This window comes from Accipiter gentilis, chromosome 2, assembly GCF_929443795.1.
Source record: "Accipiter gentilis chromosome 2, bAccGen1.1, whole genome shotgun sequence".
NCBI lineage: Eukaryota > Metazoa > Chordata > Aves > Accipitriformes > Accipitridae > Astur > Astur gentilis.
In genome coordinates, this window is record NC_064881.1 from 20,315,975 (window position 1) to 20,324,923 (window position 8,949).

The following is an 8,949-nucleotide window of genomic DNA, read 5'->3' on the forward strand; positions in this document are numbered from 1 at the left end:
GAGCTACTAAGGTTTAGAAAGCAGATTGGCATGCCCTAATTTGTGAGGATTAGAGAGAGCAGTAGACAGAAAGCAGGTGAAAAGTAGTGGATCTAGCTAACTGGAGCACACTCTGCTCTGCAATAAGGCATATGACAGATTGTTTATTACTGAGGCCTGCTTATTAATTTTATCTCTCTGTTTAACTGATGCTCAACAAAGAGGTATAAGGTTATACTTAGGCAACTTATAAGATGTGCTGAGGAAGTCAAAGGCATATAGAAAAATCCCAAACAAAATATGTTTTTTTCCCCCCTTCCTTTCTTTAAGAGGAAATTTTTAGTTTTGTTGCAGTACCAAGTAAAAAAGTCAGGCACTCAAAATTCAGGAAATTCCAGAAGCCAGAGTTCTTACAATACTGTTAACTCACTCATACAGTACTTCAGTAGCATTTTTATTTCTGTTTTTCTTTCTAAGTTACAATCATGGTGCTTTATTTAATGTGAAGTTAAAAATGTTGCACCTTAAAATAGGTAAGCTGTGGATAAGCTTAGTGCTGGGGGAAGAATGTGCTGGAATTTGGAGAGTTTTCAGTCCTAGCTATTTCCATCTCAGCTTTAAATCAGCATTAATTTTTACTATGGTTTAAAATACTCATTAAAAGTGTATTGTGTGAACTAATACATAACAGCATAAATCAATATTAATGTCCTTTGTATATATATTTTACATAATATCCCTATTTATCCCTTCCATATTTCTTCTGCTAAAAATGGCTAATTGACAATTATGTATATTACTATATTATTTATATTTATAAAAACCAGCTCTAAACCTAAAAGGTGAAAATTTGGTTGATTTATTTCAAGTCAACACAATAAGAATCATCCTTTATGGTCCAAACTCAGTACTTTATTATGTACAATTTTTGAGATCCTTTGTAGGACTGAAGACATTGTCGAAATCCCACTGTGGAAGCAGGTATAGTCCCCACCAGCAGCCTGGAAGGGCGTAAAGGAGAGGTTCTCATGCCTGGCTACAGCTAAAGAACTGAAGAGAAACGGCTTCTTTATAGGAAATGGCTTTTCAGGCAGAACTGGGGAGCACACGGAAAGGGAGCCTGTCAGACTGCTAGTGCCACTGGAATATTTTTGTGCAGTGATGTGTTCCCCTTCACAGTTTCTACATGAAACATAATTGGCTGCTCTCTGTCCTTTTTTACTGTGATAGTGTTATAGTAGCATTTGATAACATCAGTAACATGAATGTAGGGACTTGAGAATATACATTAAAGTATTTGGTACTTCTTCTTAGCTGATCCAAATCAGAAGCTGAATGCTACTGCCTTTAGACTGGACAAAGCCCTTTACCTGTTGAGAAACAATTGCCATCCTGAAAATTGCTCTTTTAGGGCTTGTTTCAGAAAAGTTCGCTAATTTCAAGTGTTTAAGCAGGTGGTGCCTGTGTTTCCCTATGCAGCAGAAAATAGAGCATTCATGGGGCCAGACCAGGTGTGAGGAGACCACTGGTTCTGTCACCTGCTGGCTGCGACATCCCCCTTACAGAAAGTGAAGTCCTTCTCCCCCACTTTGTATTGAAGTTAGTAAAACTCAGTAGAGAGGAAAAACTCCCCTCTTGTAGATACATGCTTTATACAGTAGGCTGCAGAGTTGGGATCCCTCTTCTGCCTACTTTACCTGCACAAAACATGTCCATCTTTGCTGAAGTCAGAGGCACTTCCCTTGACAAAATATAGTTTGAACACATGGAGGGCTGAGACTTCCAGTCACTCAGCAACTTTATGGAGAGCAGGGCCTGGCACACAGCCTCCTCTGGCAGCTATGTGTAAAAGCCAGCAGTTAGCAAATGCTGACCTCTTGGAAAGAATTTTAGGTGCATAACACAGGTTTGGTGAAGGGCAGAGAATTAATTCCAGGCTCTGGAGCCCAAGTGAACCAGAGAAGAAAGTGTCTAGCAGCAGAGAATCTCCATCAGTGTTTCTTCTGGTCCAGCTCTGGGTGACTCTCCAGTGGGTGGAGAGAGGCTTTTGGATTGCTACTTTACGGGACATGTTAATTCTATCTACTTCAACTATTTAACTTAAATCAGTGGAGCGAAGCACTATGAAGGAGTATCTGTCTTTGTTGAGTGCATGGCGAAGCCAGCTTCCTAATACAGATGTTTAAGTTGGACCGCTGTTCAGGAAGGTGCTGTGAAAGGATATGCTTTGAACTGTGTAACTCTCCCCAGATGCCTTGTCACAAGCCTAGACCCCAAACTAGAGGTCTGGATTGCACCCCAGAGCCGGAGGCAGTAAAAGTAGAGGGACATTTTGCTTAGGTTTTCAGATCTTTTAATAGAAACAGCCCCAGAGACAAAGATCTCACAGGAAGTTTGTACTAGATGAGCCCAGATGCTCTTTGTCCAAATCTGGTGCCTTTAAGCAGTTGTGCACCCTTCCATTGTGCTGAATTTTAGACAGCTCTAAAACACAGAGGCAGAAGCCACTAAAAGTTACAGAGGAAACAAAATTGGCCAATGTTGCAGTAATGGAGGTATCAAGATTTCAGTTTCTAACAAAGAGCCAGATTCAGATCTGCTATGAGTCACTGTTAAAAAAACCAGTAATTAGTAGTGCATCTACTTACATTGGATCTGAATTTGATTTTAAAGTCATTATGCCATGAATCACATTTTAAGGCTTTGCCATGAAAAGTTTTGTTAAAATCAACCTATTTGTTACAGAGACAATGAAAGCTGCACAATACCTTTCTGAAACAAAGGATGTATGCAGAGCTTAAGCTTTTAAAAGCTGTTTAAGCTTTTAATATGGGCAGCACGTACTGAATCAAAAATTTGGGAATATGGAGTTATTTTTGGAATAGAGAATTCTTTTAAAACAAGTCCAAGAATGTATGTTTAGGATTGATTCCAGAACAGCATCATAAATTTTTTATTCTTTGGATTTGAAAGAGAACCAAAAAGCTATAGCTGACTTCATTTTTCTGTTGTTAACAGCAAATTGTGACCACAATACAAGGAAGCTCCAGCAAATAAAAAGATAACAGATTTCTCTTTAACATATATATAGTAAAAAAAAAAAAAAAAAAACAAAAAAACAACTAAGTAAAAATAACTGTGCTTAGTTGGTCTTCTTAGGAATGTCATACTGGATAAGAGTTCTGCCCATTCTTGCATGTTATAAGAAATTCTCAGGATCCTTTTGTGCAAAGGAAAAGATGCAAGTATTCCCCGAGTGGCTGTCAGAATGGCAACACCAGCAACATCAGCTGAGACTGTGGTTCCACATCTATAGCAGCACGTGGATGTGGAAGTCCAGCAGCAACTGAAAGAAGTTCATTGCAGTCTACCAGCCTTGTATGACATGTGGGAGGAGAAGCAAACTAAGCTTCGAACCCAGCACAAGAAGTGGCAGTACTTAAAGTCAGAAATCCCTCAAGCTGGTTTCACGGCTAGATGCCCAACGAGTCCCTAACATCTCTATCTAATTTGGAATGAGGCAGTATCTGGGTATTTACATAGGCTGGATTGCCAATGGCTGTATCAGTTGTTAGTCCAGGGAAGCTTTGGCGAAGGCCTACATATGGAGACCTGGAATCAGGAAAAAGTTTGAATCTTGTGCTTGTATTTGTGTAGAGAATGGCTTGAAGATGTATATATGAAGAAAAGCATATTCATATCTTGCTTTTAAAGACACAGGAAGAAAAAAGGGCTCTCGCAATTTTAGAGCCAGTGTTGTAAGTTTATGTCTGAAATTCTCAAGGAATTGCCCAGACAGCTGCTGCAGAGCAGGGGCAATAGAGACAAAATGCAGATCAACCATGAAGTTTCCTTTATGCACCTTTACATAAAGAGGGAGGTATTATTATTTAAAGACTGGAGATCTCTCTTCTCTTCAGACTGTCTTGAAGAAAGACTAGAGACCTTTTCTTTGTCTTCCAAACTGTAAAAGGTATTTTGGTTCTTACAGAAGTTTATGTTGCATGAAAGAAATACCAAGAAAGCTTTCTCTGGAGAAAGGGCTGTAAAAGAGGGGCAAAACTCTCACCTTAGCAAGAATTAGTTCTGAAATGCAGGCTTTAGCTTAACACTTCACACTGACACGCTTCAGCACCGATATGTTATGGGAGAGAAGAGGGATCAGGAAGATAGCAATGGAGGCTCAGAAAGGGGACCTGAAATGGTTAAGTTACATTAGCAGACTGATAACTCTAAGGTTTATGCTTTGTTTGGTTTGGGTTTGGGTTTTGGTTTTTAATAAAGAATAAATCCATGCCTGATTGAGTCCTACACTGCAATGTGTGCAATACTGTTGTGAGGGAGATGCAATCACAGGATGTAGTCTGTTGATGAATGGGTAGAGACTTTGCTTACTGTGTGTGAAAGCTTATCTGAACACCTCTTTGTTGGGGGTTCAACATGCAAGGAACCAAGCATTATTATTACATGGTTCATTGAGTCATTCAAGGATTCTGTTTAATGAGATACTCTGCATTTCAGCCATGATTTAAAACACTAATTCAAGATAGCAGTAAGTAATTTCCCTGCTTACTTCCATTAATGATTTATTAGGTATTAACAACTTTTATGTTTTTGCATGTATTATAATTAATCTCACCACTGGACCTTGCCTCAAAAGTAGTTTTGTTCTGCTACACTGCAGTCCTTCATCTCATGTTTGTTTGTACAGGACTGGTTCTAATCTGGGCTGTTTGCCCTATAACCTGCAGTTCTGCAGGCTCCTGCTGGCTGTGGGCACTTTGTGTAATGTTGCATCTTGTTGACATTCAACCACAGAATTGGATTTTGGAGCAGGAGGCTGACGTTGTCTGATTTTACTGTGTCACAATTATATGTTGTACTTCTATAGTGCTGGGTATTTGGCAGTCTGAAGGTGCTTAACAAAAGTAAATGAGATATATTCACTAACACAGTAATACTGTAATATTACAATAGCCTTACATTAATAACTAGTGTCAAAAATGGGAAAAACATACCCAGAATGCTTTCTTATTTTAACAATTTTACCAGTGCTGGTGGAATCCCAGCTTTGCCTATGGGAATAGGGAAACTGGGAGGGGGGTGGTGTAACTTTAAGGAAAGGATAAGGGGCAAAACCTTAGGCAGACTTCTATTTTTTCATGAAATAATTATCTATTCTGATGTTGCCTATTATATCAGTGCTGCCACAAATTGTATTTACAGTGCTTTGTGTGAGGATGTTTGGAGTTGCACATACTGACTCTGGCTGCCAAAATGGTTTAATTTAAAGGAATTGCTTGCTGAGCTTAAGAAAGCAAGGAATTTATCAGGCTTTATATGCTCTGAAGCAAGGTTCTTGGTAATAATAGCTGCTTGGCACTAGCTGTAATTGATATGACAGATACTTTTGGTATTTCCTAGCTTTCCACAAGGAAAATACATGCATATTTCTAACTTTACCTTTCTTCAACACTCTGTGCTCCAATTCCATCACTTATAAATGTAACTGAAAGTTTCTTGCAGTAATCTGCAAAGGAGAATGCCAGTTCTCCAGACCTTAAATGACAGAGATCCATTTAATACCATGAATGCTTCATCTGTAACACAATCATCTCTTCGTGACTGCCTGTGAGAATATATCAGTCCGATTTTCAAAGCTACTGAGAACTTACAGCTCCCACCTAACTCAGTAAGACTGTGGGCAGTTAGGACCTCTGAAATCAGGCCCACAGCTGATGTCCATATTATTACCTATAATGTGGCAGAAACATACATAGATAAGGTTGAGAAACAGGTCCTTTTCACATGTAACATTCCTTAAATTGATTGCATATAATGGACATATCTGAGAGATGATGGTGTGACGGCAGTCAGTCTGATGGATTGGCAATTTATCCAAAAGCAGAAGTTTTGTTTTATGAAAATTTTTGGAAACTTTTATTTTTTTATAGTTGCACTAACATTTCCTGTATTTTATCTTTTGAGACTCATATTCAGACAGTCTAAAAATCAGATTGAACCTTTGTCAGATGATTCACTGGGTACCAATCGTAAATCTCTAATTCACTGACCTTACTCATGGAAGAGGCCTGATTAGGTTCAATAAGACTTCTGAAGAAGTATTTTAAAATACTTGGTAATAGTTTTTCAATCTGGCTGCTACTGTTCCAGAACATCACCAGGTGGAAAGCTCAACAGAAGTGCAAGTGCTTATTTCTGTAGTTTGTACATTAAGACTTTTCATTTCTGTGCTTGCAAAGAAATATTGAACACAGGATAGATTAAAAAAAAGAGCTTTCCCAACATGAATTGCCTCATTTCTCAAGCTGGAGAAAAGGCCAAAAAGTACCTACATGTATTATTTCAGCAACTGTTTTATTCTTCTCTGTGCTACATGGGAGACAGCTAGATTTCAGATTAATGCAAATGGTGGAATTTTCCTTTCTAGCCCAGCCATGCCAAATGTTTATGGGGTTTACATGCCTACACTTGAATTTTTGCTGATGAAGTGTAGCCACTGTGCTTCATCGAAAGGAGCTCAGTACAAGTACGTGGTTTATGGTCAGCAGTGTTTGGGTAAGAAATTTGCATAATTTTCTCAAGTGGCAATGACTCCACACTGTCTGCTCAAGTAGCTTTAAGAAAACACTAGATAGTTTTCCAAATGGTAGTACTTCTGTTTGAATATGAACCTTGATGGCCGTGTTTAAAACAGGGAGTTTTTATACATGATGAATTATTTTTCCTTTAGTCTTGGGAGTCTGTCTGATATGGTGTATGTAAGGAGGATGAAGAGGTATGATTTCTGAAAAACCCTTCTGCAGACCTATAACAGCAGTGCAACAGAGAATGATGAATGAATAGTCTCTGCTTTATATTTCAGCTAACACTATCTTCTGATAACCTTTGACATAACTAACAAGAGCAAGAGACATTTTAGTCTGTGAATTGGGCCTCTATCCTTAAGCTATTAATACTGGTAGTCATTTGGCCTTATTGGGATGCTTCCCTGTATTTTGAGGATACTAGAGAGCTTTTAATCTGCCTGGAGAGATTTTGATACATTTTCTTTCTTCTTTCTCCTTGCAATAGTTGATATCCTTAGCACAGACTGTTTAAGAAACTGTCAGTTCTTTTGAATTTCTCTTTTTTGTGCATAATTTCCAGGGAAAATATAACATACGCTATTGAAGGTACTGAAATGTGCTTCCTTAAATTCCCATCTTTGTGTTTTCCTTTCCTTTTTTCCTAAGAAACATGAACCTTCATTGTTATTGTTTAGACTTACTGAAATTGCTAATTCATGCTCACCATTTAATGGTTGGTTACAACCAAGTGTAGAAGAGCATCCTATTAGTTGCTTACTTCACTTTCTGGAGCAAAAACTACATTCTAAGAACTTGCCTAAGTTTGTCCTGCTTTGAGAGTTATCTGGGAAGCCTCCTCTCAGCTTTGTGCCACAGTTGATTTGCAAAAACCTAGTCTTTTTGATCTACTGGATTTGGAGATCTATAAAGAGACCCTCAGTTTCAGAGCACTGTTTCCTCTGCTTATCATTACTACAAGAATTTCAACAAGTCTGTTTCCCTTCCTCACCTAAGACAAAGTGCAAAGTGGACACAATTAACAGTGGGTTTATCACTGACAAGGCACCATTTTATCAAGTACCTTTTGCTGCTTTTCCAGTTTTTTAACTTATATTTCATGTCTGCCCTGAAACTCCTCTATTTCCCTGTCCTTTTCAGAAGTCTTTGAACCAGTGCTTTTAAAATGTCCATTTCAGGGTCATCCCCAAGTGCTCATTTGGGTGCGGAGGTCAAAGATCAAAGAAAGGGCTTGAAGACAGAGCCTCCTAGTTCATACTCAGAACAGTTCTGGCCCTTTTCACAAGTCATGCTTTAAATTGTAACCAACTACCATGGAAAAACCCCATTTCATTCATCATGTAAAATTATGCCTCCTCCTCCTCCAAGACACCTCTTCTGTTTGTCAAACTTTTCTGTCAGTTTGTGTCTTAAAATTTGAAGTTTGCCTTTTTGCCCCCCCCCCCCCCCCCATCTATTGCAAAGCTAGAGCAGAACCTCAGTTCTCTGATGGTTAAAATTTTTAACCTAATCTTATTTCCAGCTCTCATAGCTCACTCATACCCAATTGTCCTTGTACCACAACTGTTACAGCTTAAGTAAGTTTTCTTTCTTCCTGGTATATATCCCCATAATGTATCTATGTGCAATAATCAGTCTGTAAAAATAGCAGAACAAAATAGTAAAGTAAAATGATTAAACTTGTGTATTTTACAGAATTAGAAAAGAAAATTTCCACAGGATGTCCTACCCCATAAATATTTTCCCAAAGGTAAGATCAGAAGCAAATATCAGTACTTAGAACCCTTGCTTTCAAAGCGTATTTGCTAACTAAAAGTCTATTACACAGAAGGACACAAGAAGTGAGAGCAGTATTCAGTGCAAAGCCAGCAGTTTCTGCAACATGGTAATAAAGTTAGAATGCTTGCAAAAAACCCCCAACAGAAAACAAAATAAAACCAACCCACAAAACCCTTAAAAACCCTCTTGGAAAATCAGTTCAAACCAAATGAATTCTATTAGTACTGATAAATAAATAGTGATTTCATGACACTGTTTATTTACTGTCATTGAGATTTTATCTTGGAGCAAAATATGTAAACAAATACACAACTCCAACAGTTTTGGAATCAAATACAGGACTGGTATTAAAATTATAATTCCCGTTGATACAGAGTACAATCCAGCCAGAAACTTAAATTAAAGTTGAATCACAAGCCATCTGTATTGCTATAAACACCCTTGCTGTATGCAGAAACCCAGTCACAAAAGAATACTCCTTGTTCAATGCCGATTTTTGTTAGAAAAACACATTTATTCATCCAACTTATTTTATATTGTTTTAATTATCCCAACAATGTGATCATTCAAAAAAGGCATTCTT